Genomic DNA, 14,549 nt, shown 5'->3' with positions numbered 1-14,549 from the left:
TGGTCTAAGGGACCACCAACTAACAACTTAAAACATATTCAGATTCTTTTCCATGCTAATTATGTTGTTGTGAATATGGAGTAAGAAATTCACTATGTTTTGAAGCCTTTCCTCCTCAAAAAGCTCATTGAGGTTGTTCACCTTTATATTGTTATCAAAATGATGACGAATACCTTCATACGTTGCACATTCTTTGATAAAATGCCATTCTATTTCTACCACCCCTGTGTTGCAAAAAATGCAAGTTCGTTCTTCCCACTCTTCTTTAGGGGTCGTTCATCTACCAGTTTCACATCTTAGATGATGGGAACTAGTCCTCAGTTGCACAATTAATATTTTATCATTTCCCTTGATTGTGGAACTCAAATACTCTTTATCATCATGCTTCCACGCAGGGTTAAATTCTTTGACATAATATGCTTTTTTTTGTTTTTTGTTTTTTGTTTTTTTGTTTTTTGCCTACTTGTTTTATCCACATGGCAGTGATGAGTTTTTATAACACCCACTTTTTTATCTCCTCCTTAGTGTGAGGACATTCATGTAGATTTATGTCCCATTTGCCCAACCACTTTTTATTTTTCTTCATCCATGTCTTTTTTCGTCGACTTAGCTCTTCTTTGACAACCAACTTGGGTCATTGGTGCTTATCCATATTTTCAACCTTTTTTAGGTAACTTAGCAAATGAATTATCACTGAAGCCCCAATTGGAAACATACCAACCTGAGCTAAAAGTAAATCATATGGAACTATTGATTTGAATTTGAGGCTACTTGTGATTAGATGCTTTTGGATTCTTTCTATTTGCCGCCATTTGTGGCTTGACATGTCAGTCCCCCATATCTCACAACCTTAGAGGATCACTGGCACCACTAATAAACCAAAGGGTTTTCTTAGTCTTCCAATCCCATAATTCTACTTTTCTACACCTGTTCTAAAGAAGGTAGAAATATTTGCACCCTCCCTGGATTCTCTCTGATCCATGTATCCCAGCTGAGCCTGTAGTGGAACTCAATTCCTAGATATTTGTACTCATCTACAACCTCCAAGGGGTTGCCCTCAAAGAGAAAAGTAACATGTTGTTTCTTTTTTTCGAGAGAAAATCATGACTTTAGTTTTGCTGGTATTTACTTGCATTCCCACATCTTGACAAAAGAGTTCAAGAGATTTCAAGTGTTTTCTCAAACCTAGGGCAGATTTAGCAATAAAGATAAGGTCATTTGCATATAAAAACAATTTCACCATATATCTTGCTAATTGGATGCCTTCTCCTTAATTATTTCTTATCCACTCTTCACGCTTATCAATATATAAACTAAACAATGTGAAGGAAAGAGACATCCTATTTGACTCCTATGTAACTGCCAAAACATTCAGCCATTAAAAAGTCACCGAGAAAGCGAAAGAGTATGGCGAGGAAGATGCATTGAAAAACCTTTAACCAAATAGTGTACCATTGTCACGTTGAAAAATGCCCACTCTCGTACAAATAAATAATAATTTCTTTTATAAATAGAGATTCAATGCCGATTGTGCCAGTATGTAAGATTAGGATGGGCAGCGAGAAAAATTGTGGAGCTCGTCATTGTTGAACTTGTGAACCCAATGTGAAATTTCATGGTGATTCCCAACGTATCTATGCACTCTTAAAGTGGAAACACATGAGGTTGTATAACATCTTAGCATTGTTCAACGTCTAATCAATGCAGAGTGCTCAAGAATCCATGTTACATGACATGACAATAGTTCTAAACGCATACGCGTGGCATCGTAATTCAATTCGGAAGATAGTGGGACTTCGTAATTTGTCTTTTGACTGAATCACAGCATGGTGCAGATATCATATGGACAACCTTTAATTAAAGCCAAAGCCACCTGCAAGCTTATTGTTTTTGTTACCCAATGCTCTTTTTGGTGCTTCAAACTTCCCTTCGTTTCCATTGATCGATCTGCCCCATCACTCGCTCGCTCGCCATTTGCTGTTATTATTACTGCCTATTTAGTAATCAGAATAAGGTCATACACATACAAAAGAATCCTTACAACAAACTCGCCCAAATGGACATTACCACCCCCTTGTGATTTTAACCACTCTTCAAGTTTGTCAATATATAAACCAAAAAGGGTTGGAGACAATGGGAAACCTTGCTTGACCCTGATATCACTTCTAAAAGTTTTAGAGATTCTTGCTGAAGTTCTAATTTTGACTTTCACCTCTTCATACAGCCTATGCACAACTGCTCTAAAATGCCTAGGAACCCCAAATTTGTTGAGAATGCAACAAGATGATGGAGCTTAGTGGAAAGGAGTCGCCTTCACTAAGTGGGCCCATAGGCAAATTATGGCACAAAGTCTATTTTTAGACTATGTCTATTTTTAGACCTATGGATCATGGTCTATGAGTTGCAGTATGCTGGTTATGGATGATTGGTCATGTTAGGAAAAATAGATGGACTTCTATTTTTGGATCACAGCAGGAGTGATCAGAGTCTATTTTTAGACTGCTAGTCAAAAATAGAAAAGTCAAATATTATTGTCTCATAATAATATTTAGACTATAAACTTTATCTTATTCTCTTGGAGCACTTCAGTTTGAGCTACAGATGTGGCACATGCAGCTGAAAGAAGGAAATACGAGTTTCCTATGTTTAGTTGAGTTGTTGCATGCAGGGACTTCAGTTAGAACTCAAGCAGTTGAGTTTGGTAGAGTTGGATGTGGAGTTGTGTTCAGTTTGACTTTGTTAAACTAGTTGTAATTAGTCTAACTGCAAATAGACTAATGATGAGTTATGTGAATTAATTATTAACTCATAATGCAACTGAAGAATACATCAGTTAACTCAGTGCATGTACAGTTCAGTGGAGACAGGTGTTAGAGGTTGAGATTGCTATCAGTTGTGACTATAGTTGTGCATGAGATCTTGCACAATCAATGGGATTGAGTTATGCCAATGACAATTGCGCAGTATGGGGCCAATAACAAGTGATTATAGCCTCTGCTCACGTGATTTCCAGTGTGGGTGATTCTCTTGAGGTAAAAACGAGTTTGGTTCAACCATTCTCATTCATTCTCAGCAGGTATTGTGCAGAGGAGGCAGGCAAGCAGCGGAGGAGATTTGGAGATCAGATCTGAGCTGTATTGTGTGTAGTAGGTGGAGATAGTACTGAGTACTTGTGAAGAGTATCGTACTATGTAATGTTACATGTTCTCAATCATTAATATACATATAGTGTGGGGTTTTCAGCTGTATGCTTTACCCGGGTTACATACTATGTTAATGTGTGCATATGATTGATGTTTCATTGTTTTTAATGCTGCTAAATTGATGATCAACGTAGAGGAGATTATGTATTGTGCATGGTTCCGCAAATAATGTATGATCAGGATAATCTCTGTGAATAAGTGTCATATTATTCAAAATTTCTACATGGTATCACAGCAGTTGATCATCAGATCTATTATTCAGAAAGTGTTTACATTTTATTTCTTCAAGCAGAGTCTATAATCGGGCCAGGTAGCCTCTGGATTCATTCTTCTTTTGGAAGGTGAGATATCCGGTGAATGCCCATACAGTCAATCTCTGTACGAGAAATACTTTGTTCTCACGAATCTTAGATCAGAGGCGGTTGAGTTTTGAGCTGGTGGAATTCAAATTTGCAGCAGTGTTTTCTTGGTGTCAAAGTTGCAATGTCTTTCAACGGATTGCGATTGGAGTATGCTCTTAAGGGTAGCTCGAACTATATTGCATGGAAAGACAAGATGGAGGTGGTGTTAGATGATAATGGGCTGAAGGAGTTCATAGAGGCTGAGGTCCCAAAGCCTACTGATGCTGCTCAAGCTAAGGCTTGGCAAAAGAAGACAGCAAAGTGTCGAAGGATTCTGTTGGAGGGCGTGAAGGATCACATTGTGTCCAGCCTCCATGGAAAGGCTTCTCCATACTTGATGTGGAAAGCGTTGACAGAGTTATTCCAAAGCAAGAGTGACCAGAGGAAGTTGGCGCTCAAAGATAAACTCAGAAACATCAAATGTGAGAAAGGCGACAGTATACCCAAGTATCTCACGAAGTTCACTCAGTGCAGGGATGAGCTGGGAAGTGTGGGGGTGACTGTCGATGATGAGGACTTGGTGAGCTTGGCTCTCCTTGGTCTTCCGAAGAGTTGGCATTCCTATCAGGACTCTGTCAATGGTCGAGAGAAATTACCAGGATGGGAAAGACTTTGGTCGGATCTTGTGCATGAGGAGATCAGGCGGAATACCAGGGACGGATCTTCATCAAAGGCAACTGATGAAGAAAATTGCGCTTTTGCTACCAAAGAAAAGAAGGGGAGGAACAAGAAGGCTTCTCATTCCGGTGCGAAAGGCAAGAAGTAGGACATGTCCAAGGTGAAGTGCTTTCACTGTCACCAGCACGGACACTATGCCACAAATTGTCCGTAGAAGAAGAGGAACAAGCAAGTTGCTGGATCTGCAGCAGGAGAGGCTCTAGCCTCGCAGTTTGAGCTTGATTTTTCATTGATCACATGCTTGGTTTCAAGTGTGATGGGATCAGTATGGTTCTTGGATAGTGGTGCGTCTTTTCACATGACGGGAGATCGAGATTGTTTTCTGATCTGGAGGAAAAAGATCTTGGAGTGCACATCGAGATGGGCGATGATGGTAGATACAGTGCGACCGGTATCGGTACCATTTCCTTTGAGAGGGAGTCTGGTAAACCCTTCGTATTGAAGGAAGTGATGCATGTTCTAGGATTGAAGAAAAATCTTATCTCTGTGGCGATGTTAGAAGACAAGGGATATGATGTTGTTTTCAACGAGGGAAAGGCTTTCATGTGCAGCAAGACAACTGGAGAAACTCGGAAGATAGGGGTTCGAGTAAGGAACCTTTATCAGTTGCATGTAGATGGTTGTGCAGCAATGGCATGCAAGGCAGAAGCATTGGTGAGCCGCGATGATGGCGAGCTGTGGCACAGGAGAATGGGCCACCTTCACCATGGAGCCTTGAAGATACTGCAGCAGATCACTACTGGGCTTCCTAAAGGCACTCTTGCACAGTCAAATCAGTGCAAGGGGTGTACTTTGGGAAAGTTTGTGAAAGCCACCTCTCATGAGAAGGATAGTCGCGCCACGACGATCCTTGAGAGAATTCACACAAACGTGTGTGGACCTTTCTCAGTAGCTTCGACAGCAAAACACAGGTATTATGTGATTTTTGTTGATGATTTCTCTCATAAGTGCTGGATCTTCTTCATGCAGAAGAAGAGCGAGACATACTCAAAGTTCTGTGAGTTCAAAGCACTGGTCGAGAAGGAGTCGGGGAAGAAGGTGAAGGTTCTTAGGAGCGACAATGGTGGTGAATTCATCTCTAGCGAGTTCAAGGATTTCTGCAGTGCAGAAGGGATTCGAAGAGAGCTCATAGCTCCCCATAACCCACAGCAGAACGGGGTTGCTGAGCGGAAGAACAGAACGATCGTGGGTGCTGCACAGACGATGTTGCATGATCAGGGCCTACCCCTTCACTTGTGGGCAGAAGCATGCAATACTGCAGTATATGTGTAGAACTGTTGTCCTCACAAGATACTTGGCATGAGTACACTCGAGGAAGCTTATTCTGGTAAGAGGCCTGATATTTCTCATTTGAGTATTTTTGGTTCTAATGTTTACATGCATGTGACGAAGGATTCCAGGAAGAAGTTGGAACCGACTGCAAAGGTTGGGATATTTGTGGGGTACACTGATACGCCCCACAACTATCATGTGTATATGCCAGACAGTCGCAAGACTGTTGTGCGATGGGATACAAAATTTCAGGAGGAGAAAGCCATGAAGTGTTCGCTTGAGAGGGAGCCACACTTGCATGCAGATGAGGAGCTATTAGTTCCTAAAGATGAGCTTCAGGACGTGGATCAGCCACAGGACGAAGTTCATGGAGTGGAAGAGACCACTCATGCAGCGCCAACCATCAGAGGGTGAAAGCGCTTGACAGAAGCTGAGCGACTGGCTCAAGATGCAGAGAAAGTTGTAGGACCACCTACAGCCCAACGTAGACAGAGACAGTCACCTGATCGGTACACTGGGTACATGGCTCTTGTGAGCAAATGTGTCGTGACTGAGCCATCCTCTTTCGAGGAAGCTGTGGAGGATCCCGCATGGGTAGACACCATGGTGGAAGAGTATGATTCGATTGTCAGAAACAGTGCATGGGAGATTGTCCCAAGACTGGAAGGGAAATCAGTGGTGGGTTCGAGATGGATCTACAAAGTTAAGCAGGCAGTTGACGGGAGTGTGGAAAGAACAAGGCAAGATTTGTTGCCCGAGGCTTCTCACAGATAGAGGGGATCGATTATGAGGAGACCTTTGCGCCTGTCGCAAGGTATTCTTCCATACGGATGATTCTTGCTCTCTCAGCACAGATGGGATGGCACATTCATCAGATGGATGTGAAGACTGCATTCCTCAACGGAGTCATTGAGGAGGAGGTGTACATAGAGCAGCCCGAAGGTTTCGAGATCTTCAACAGTGAGTCGCATGTGTGCAGGCTCAAGAGAGCGCTGTATGGGTTGAAACAAGCACCACGTGCTTGGTACACACGGATAGACAACTATTTCACCGGACTTGGATTCTCCAAGAGTGAGGCGGATCCTAACCTATACCAGATTGTGGTGGAGGGTAAGTTGCTTATCATTGTACTGTATGTAGATGATTTGATTTTAACGGGAGATGAGCTGTTGATACTTTCATGCAAGGATGATCTTGCTAACGAGTTTGAAATGAAGGACTTGGGTCTCCTTCATTATTTCCTGGGATTGGAAATTTGGCAGCGCAGTGGTGGACTGTTTGTTTCTTAGGGTAAGTATGCTCGGGAGATAGTGGAGAAGTTCAACATGCATGGTTGCAAGCCTGTTGATACTCCTCTTCCTGGAGGTTGGAGGAAGGAGGATGCCACTTCAGCAGAAGAAGTGGATGCCAATGTTTATCGACAGTTGGTGGGGTCGCTTATGTATCTAGTCAATACACGACCCGATATATGCTATGCTGTTAACTAGCTTTCACAAGCTATGGTTAAGCCAACCAAGCTCTTCTGGAAGGCAGGCAAGCATGTATTGCGTTATTTGAGAGGCACATCGGGATATGGATTGTGGTACAGACAGGAGGATGAGGTGAAGCTATGTGGCTTCACGGGTGCAGATTGGGCAAGGAGCCCAACGGACAGAAAAAACACATCTGGAGGGGTCTTCAGTATTGGGTCGACAACAATTTCTTGGTACAGCAGGAAGCAGAGATCCGTGGCACTCAGTTCAGCAGAGGCCGAGTATATGGCAGCAAGTTTGGCTGCATGCGAGGCTATATGGATGAGGAAGATTCTGGTCGGGTTGTTCAGGTCTCATTTGGATCCTACTGTGATTTACTATGATAACCAGAGTTTCATTAAACTCTCGACTAATCCTGTATTTCATCATAGATATAAACACATTGACATCAGGTACCATCATATCAGAGATTGTGTGCAGCGGAGAGTCATGTTACTTTCATACATTCCAATGAAGGATCAGGATGCTGATATCTTGACGAAGGCGCTCACTAGGAGCAAATTCGAATACCACCGAGGCAGGATAGGGGTTGCTGATAATCCATATCTTGTTGAGAGGGAGTGTTGAGAATGCAACAAGATGATGGAGCTTAGTGGAAAGGAGTCGCCTTCACTAAGTGGGCCCGCAGGCAAATTATGACGCAAAGTCTATTTTTAGACTATGTCTATTTTTAGACATATGGATCATGGTCTATGAGTTGCAGTATGCTGGTTATGGATGATTGGTCATGTTGGGAAAAATAGATGGACTTCTATTTTTGGATCACAGCAGGAGTGAACAGAGTCTATTTTTAGACTACTAGTCAAAAATAGAAAAGTCAAATATTATTGTCTCATAATAATATTTAGACTATAAAATTTATCTTATCCTATTGGAGCACTTCAGTTTGAGCTACAGATGTGGCACATGCAGCTGAAAGAAGGAAATACGAGTTTCCTATGTTTAGTTGAGTTGTTGCATGCAGGGACTTCAGTTAGAACTCAAGCAGTTGAGTTTGGTAGAGTTGGATGTGGAGTTGATGGAGTTGTGTTCAGTTTGAATTTGTTAAACTAGTTGTAATTAGTCTAACTGCAAATAGACTAATGATGAGTTATGTGAATTAATTATTAACTCATATTGCAACTGAAGAATACATCAGTTAACTCAGTGCATGTACAGTTCAGTGGAGACAGGTGTTAGAGGTTGAGATTGCTATGAGTTGTGACTATAGTTGTGCATGAGATCTTGCACAATCAATGGGATTGAGTTATGCTAATGGAAATTGCGCAGTATGGGGCCAATAACAAGTGATTATAGCCTATGCTCACGTGATTTCCAGTGTGGGTGATTCTCTTGAGGTAAAAACGAGTTTGGTTCAACCATTCTCATTCATTCTCAGTAGGTATTGTGCAGAGGAGGCAGGCAAGCAACGAAGGAGATTTGGAGATCAGATCTGAGCTGTATTGTGTGTAGCAGGTGGAGATAGTACTGAGTACTTGTGAGGAGTATTGTACTATGTAATGTTACATGTTCTCAATCATTAATATACAGAAAGTGTGGGGTTTTCAGCTGTATGCTTTCCCCAGGTTACATACTGTGTTAATGTGTGCATATGATTGATGTTTCATTGTTTTTAAATGCTGCTAAATTGATGATCAACGTAGAGGAGATTATGTATTGTGCATGGTTCCGCAAATAATGTATGATCAGGGTAATCTCTGTGAATAAGTGTCATATTATTCAAAATTTCTACAAAATTCCTCTATTCCGTGCCAAAGCTTATCCCTAGGGATTGTGTCAAAGGCTTTTCTGAACTCAACAAATCAACAAAATGCTTCTTTCTTTTTCTCCCAAACTTTTTCAACGATGTGCCTTAAAGTTATACCATGATCAAATACAGAATGTTTAGGTCTAAAAAATTCTTTCCCTTTAGCACGTTTATCTCTTTCTTCCTCCCACTTGCTGATTTTATTTTCTACCATGCTTCCAAATAACTTTGCAAAGAAGGGGTTTATCATTATGGTCTATTGAGGCCACAATTTCGCCTAAAAAGTGATTTTTCGCCAAAATCTGGCCGCTTTTTTTTCCAAAAAATATTACCATAGGAGTGTTTGAAGTGTTTTTTTATGGTGGAAATGGATTCCACACCATCAAAAACCCCCAAGGCATCCAAAATCCTGAAGCTTGACAATTGTAACCCAAATTTCCCAAAATTTCTGCCGAAATTTCCATTATTTTCTGGGCAAAATTGTGGCCTCGTTGGACTACTTTGTTTTCTAATGACGTCCACAAGACCTCGCGGTCTAAGAGACACCCAATAACAATTTAATCTACATTTGGAATGTAGTAGCCATTTTCTATATCTTTTCAATAACACATACACCACACTCTGAAAATATATATATGTTGTACCTGTATTTAAAACCACAAGCTTGCCTTTAATCACTACGAAAAAATATATTCATAAATCAAAGATTAAAATAAAACTTTATTTTCATAAAAATACATGTTAACTACCTCACATCCATAGACAACATGCCCATAGACTTGTTAAAGAGAAAATAAATATAAGTAATAAAAATCATGTAATCAAGCAAACCCTAGCAAAAAGTCATATGGTGTGACACCATACTCATTTTGTCTCCAACCAAAAGCATTGATATGATGTTGATAAGACAAGGGCAACTTCCCTCTTTAAAAATATGCAGAGAAAAGAATCTTTAATCAAGTTGTACCGTCGTGAAATCCATGCCAAAGTTCAGATGTCGCTTCTAAGATACAACTATATAATATTTTTCAACATAAAGAGATTTCATATAGAGAGGACCACCATTTATTTTTTTATATCAGTAAAGATCGGTTAAAATAATAACAATTTGTTTTTGATAACATGGGTTGGAATCTTTTTGAAATAACATAAAGCAATGTTATTCCAGCGGTGCACGGTAATGGAATTCCGGCAGGAGGCATAACTAGTATGAGGTTTTCCCATGGCATTAGTTTTCTGATGGAAGCAATAATTTGCATGTGGGTTTCATGTATGGTTAATGGAGTGGTGAACCTCAATGATAGAGCCTGGCTCTACACTTGGCCCCCATGGCTACCGGTTTCACAACTCACACACCTTGGGTCACGTACCCAAGTCCATTTGAATTAAATTCCAATAGCTAAGATGATGGGGTTTTGTTTACGACAATGGTTTTGGCAAGGTAATTCTTTATGTCTGTTATGAAATGGATTGTCCTTCCCATGGCAGATTGATTGTGGAAGGGGAATTATCTGACAATTGGGGAAAGCTCATTTATGAGCTCATCATGCAGCAACGTATTGGGATGGTTGAGTTATGGTTCAACTAGTACAATTGGCCCTTGTTATGGAAAGTTTATGGTGCTCACCTCACTCATCATACTCGACTGATCACATCTGTGATATATTATATTTTCTCCACCCTAGTTTCAGGGTGGCAGAAAGGTGGTGGCTTTAAGGCTTAATTGTTATCCTCTCTCTGGTGGCCAGAAGAAGGTCATGTTACAACCACTAGAGGTTTGTTTTCACTATTATTTCCTCAGTTGGTCATTGTAGGGTTGTGTTGTTGTCTTTCAAAGTTTTGGGTATCACTGCGTCCCGTGGCCATTAACAGTCAAGTTACCAACTCTCTTATAGGTCGTCTTCCTTTCTTAATATGTTTCAATTTTCTTTGTTCTCTTTTTACACAACTCAGGGACTAGTCTATCCTTTGAATTGGAGGCAATCTTACCCTTGGCGGCACCTCAAACCTCTGACCCTTCCATGATTTCGTTTAGTTTCCAAGTGTTGGTCTGTGAAGTGTGGTACCTTGGTACCTTCTCCATTTGGTTTTGAAAAAAGTCATGGTCTCACTAAAACTCTGTTATTTCAAGTTTTTTTAATTCCAGCAGCTCATGGTTCAGATAAAATTCAAGGTTTCGGGAAGTCTAGGCAGGTATTATTTTGGGTTTGTGATGGGCTTCCATTCATCCTCTTTCGCCCATGTATACTTTTCCCTAATGTTACTGTTGGGTCTATGGTTCACCTCATAACAGGGTTTTATCATCTTATCGTTAATCGTAAATCGGTTATTCAGTCTTATAATGTCATTGTCTTGTGGTTTGTTTGCAGGTCTTATGCCTATATGGCTCCATGCCAATGATTACCCAACTACAAGGGTGGTGCTCCTAGGGCATCCTCTTCAAGACACGAGAGTCTATTCGGGTGGGAATCAATGGAAATTTTTTTCAATTCGTCTCCTCTTGAGGTTAGAAAGGAAATTCTACTTTGGAAGCTAGGGAGTTCGAGGATCGTAAATATTTCTCTAATTCAGAGATTGGTGGAAACAACTTCAAATGGGTTCCCGATCCAGGGAAGTTTCAGAGAAGAAGACTACACTTCCTTCATTCTATCACCTTGCACCATCAGTTGGAAACACTACTTAGCATGGCAATTCGCGACAAGCAGGTTGACAACTACAAGCTCTTTGTAGGTCAGGAGGAGATTAAGAGAATTTTTAGGGACATCAGGTATAATTTGGATGATATCGTGGTCAGATTGAATCGAGTGGAACGTTTTGTGGTCTCAGATTCAAAGACTGACTCCAATGATCATCAGGAGGAGGTTGCAGTGATGAGTGCTCCACCTCTGAACACTACCCATTCAAACTCTTCTCCTCATTCACCAGTCATCATTTTGGACTAATAAGTGTACCATGCAATTCGTTCTAGTCTCTAAGTTTGGGAGGAAATTGTTTTTGTAAGTAACCTTTTGTTGTTTTGTTAGTATTGTCGGAGGTTACTGCTTGTACCCTATGTTATTTCAATTTTGGCATTTCGTATGACTCAGTCAGAGCCCTAAGGAAATTAGAGGATCTTAGTACACTTTGTTATAGTCCACAACCTTCAAGCATTCCAACAGGGTAGTCCCATCTTGCAAATTTTTGCTAGTGGTAGTTTCTGCTATATTTATGTTTATCCTGCTGGACTGTCATGATCTTCCAGGTCAGTTGTTGGTATGAAGAGTTCCCAATGTAATATCTTTTGCTATCAATATAAATTGTTCAAAGAAATGTACAAAAAAAACATAAAAAAAATGTTGGTGGGAATAGAAAGAAGAGGCCTAGAGTGCCCTTTGGCATCTTTAACTTTCAAAAATAAGAATTCAAAAAATAACTTCAACCTATATGAGACAATTTCATGGTGTTTTGTTGAAAGCTCTTTAGAAGAATTTAAAACATTGTAATAACTAGAAAAATAAGAACCGTGAATGTTCGTTTGACATTTATTTTTAAATTTAAATGTGAAGATTTAATTACTTTTTTTTTGGTAGGTAAGCACCCACGGGGTGGCCTATCGCAAGGAGTGCCTTAACAGTGCATCCATTCACCGTCAATCGAAAACCCCGTGGGCAAAATTTAATTACGTTTTAATGATAAATATTAAATATTATATTATAATAATTTTACTTTTTCTTCATTTTATTTATTAAATACTTTATTATTTTTATGAAAAAACTATAAATCAATTATTAAATAAGGAAATCAATCAATTAAAAATATTATATGATGTTTAATATTTATTTGACTTTGAGGTAATTTTTACCTCTAATCAATGTAAAGTGCTCAATCACTGGCCCCACATCACAAGATAACAGAGCTAAATAAGTGCAGGGGGTATTAGCGGAGATTGGTCACGATAGTCGTGTTACTTAACGTAAGAAAGTTATTGGTTATTTGTATTTTAAAATAAAGATAATATTAAATTATCTTTAATAAAATAATATTAAACAACATAGTATTGATTATTTAGGTTTAAAAAAAGTATTTGGTTAATCACCCTGCTATGCAGGGTTAACGGAGGAGGGTGACTAGTAAACCTCACCTAATGTTGATATGGGTTGTTTAACATCGTATCAACCATACCTTCATTTGAATCTAGATCAATAGAGTTATGTGATTAACGTCTTGTTTAATAGTTTAATTATTTTTTAGGTAAATAATTTTAATTAATATAATAATTATTTTTTATTTTAAATTTTAATGATTTATTTTGTTTTTGAGATTGTTTTCTAGATTAATTATATAATTATTTTTTTAGTTTATATTTCAAACCAATTAATATTATTTATCGTCAAAATAAACAATAATATATATATATATATAATTATAATTATAATTATAATTTTAAATTATTAAATAAAAATAAAAATATTATAGCAAAATAATTTCATTTAAAAACTTTAATAATTAAAATTTTAATACATATCAATGATATAATATTGATTTATCTCATAATGTTAATATATTATATAGTTTATAAATTTAAACTTTAGATTTTATGAAAATCAAGTTGTTTAATATATGGTCAAATATTGATTTAGAAATAATACATTAATATAGTGGCAAGTTTTTCAATTTAAGTGGAAATAAGTAAAATTTGCAATAAAAATTAGTAAGCATTTTTAATTGAATTATTTATTAGTGAGAATTGATTTTTCAAATAAAAATAAATAATAAAATTTATAGAAATAGACATTAAAATTGTGAAAGTCAACATATTTTTAGTTTTATTTTTGGAATACTTGGATGGTGCAGAGTTCACAAATTAGTTCTTAAAAAAATACCAAAACATACTTAAAAAAACTTTCAAAATATGAAATAGTTAAACTACATTTTTAATAAATATTTTTGTAAAATTAGTTAGAATAGTAGCTTTAGATAATGATATAAATTATGTTACCTTCATTTAAATTATTATTTAATTTATTATGGTATTTTTTGAGATTTTTTTAAAATGATACCACTCTTCTCCACGAAAGTCAACATATTTTTATTTTTTATTTCTGGAATATTTGGATGGTGCAAAGTTCACAAATTAGTTCGAAAAAAAATGACCAAAACATACTCAAAAACTTTCAACCCAAAACTCCAAAACATATAATAATTAGACAATGCTAAAATAAATTTATAAAAAAATCCTACCTCATTAAAAACGTCAGTGATTCACTTTATGAAGCCATGGTAATGTGAACATATCTTCCTAAAATCTCATATCAATTGAATGTAGACCATGTGATGTTAATGATAACCTCCCCACTTTGGTTCAAGTCTCATTGACATAATGGATGATGCCCCTTTATGAATTCCCATATAGAAAAAAAAATCCTAAACTATAAAAAAACATTTTAAAAATCTCTATATTAATTATGATCATCTAATTTCTTATACCATAAATAATGCAATTAATAATAATTTAATAATCTAAGTTTTTTAAATTTATAAATATAAATTTAATATTATTTTTTCTATCATATTTATACTAACTTACACAAAATTTTCATTCAAATTATATTAAATTATTTAAATAATTAAAAGAAAAATTACTACGAACATAATTTAACGAAACTTCAATGAAATCATACACTTACAATTTAGAAAAGGAGTTGTCTATAATGCGACTTTTTGAGATTCCGGTGAC

The sequence above is a fragment of the Pinus tabuliformis genome, chromosome J, assembly GCF_031772625.1.
Source record: "Pinus tabuliformis cultivar Carrire ecotype Pingquan chromosome J, CPIR1, whole genome shotgun sequence".
NCBI classification, from domain to species: Eukaryota; Viridiplantae; Streptophyta; class Pinopsida; order Pinales; family Pinaceae; genus Pinus; species Pinus tabuliformis.
The sequence above is the reverse complement of the archived record's forward strand: the minus strand, read 5'-3'. Positions refer to the sequence as shown.